This window comes from Engraulis encrasicolus, unplaced genomic scaffold (genome assembly GCF_034702125.1).
Source record: "Engraulis encrasicolus isolate BLACKSEA-1 unplaced genomic scaffold, IST_EnEncr_1.0 scaffold_34_np1212, whole genome shotgun sequence".
Lineage (NCBI taxonomy): Eukaryota > Metazoa > Chordata > Actinopteri > Clupeiformes > Engraulidae > Engraulis > Engraulis encrasicolus.
In genome coordinates this window covers 71317-72500 of record NW_026945643.1, presented here as the reverse complement: position 1 = coordinate 72500, position 1184 = coordinate 71317, and positions in this window count along the sequence as shown.

The window sequence follows — 1184 nt, the reverse complement described above, 5'->3', positions numbered from 1 at the left end:
GTGAGAGAGAGAGAGAGAGAGAGAGAGAGAGAGAGAAGAGAGAGAGAGAGAGAGAGAGAGAAAGAGAGAGAGAGAGAGAGAGAGAGGGAGGGAGAGAGAGAGATAGGGAGGGAGGGAGAGAGAGACCTTCAACACTCCTTTATTGTGAACCATTGTCACCACTTAAAAAATGTACTTTACATTACATGCATGTTGATCCTTCCATTCACCATAAAAGGGAGTAGACCTCTCCTTCCCCATTCCCCCCCATCACCCCCCGTACCTCGGATTATTACCACCTAAAATTAAGCTTACCACCATTACAGATTGACCAAAGTCCCTTATCTAAACACCATTTTTTTTCAAACAAAGTAACATCAGCTGTGACCTTAAAGTAGGTGAACTCAGTTACTATCCTTGCTTCAACAAGAGTCTTAAACAGGTCAGTTTGTGCCACTATTTGTCCTTCCTGCTCCAGCCTGTAACATTTCCAGATTGCCATTTTGGCTTGTCCAAGTAGGAAATTTAGACAGGTGCACACATCCTTGATTCTCTTCGAGTATTTGACTCCAAAAATAAACAGTTCCTTCGTAAAAATAAAACCAAAACAACTACACACCTTTGTAAGTAAACAAAACAATGGGGTTCAGTTTTGCACATTCTGAGAACACATGGAACACGGTATCAGGCACGTTACACAGCACACATAAGTTTGAGTCCTTATTTCCTATCCTTGAAAGAAAAACCCTTGTGGCCATGACACAATGCAAAACCCGCCACTGAAGGTCTCCAGCACGCTTGGGGATAGGACTTTTGTACAGTGTTCGCCATGCAGGGACAGTTGACTGGCTGACACCTAAGGAAACCCTCCACCTTGTATCAGGCCGCCCTTGTAATTGTGCCCAGTGAGAGATTTTAACGAGTGTGTAATAGATCACCTTCTTCCCCACCTTGTCAAAAGACATATCCATACACCCCGCCCACGAGAGAAGGGAGTCCGTACGCCTCCCCGTTCCTGCTAGTTTGGGGGATAGTTTTACCACTGGAAAAGCTGCAGTTCCCACGCCACTGACTATGAACTCCCCAATAAAGTCCTTCAGCTCTCTTGGCAAGGAGCCCTGTAAGACCCCCAGCAACGTAGCGATGGCCCTCACTGATCTGCACCCCAGTTGCTGCGCCACCGCCTCTGGTGTTCTCCACTCCCT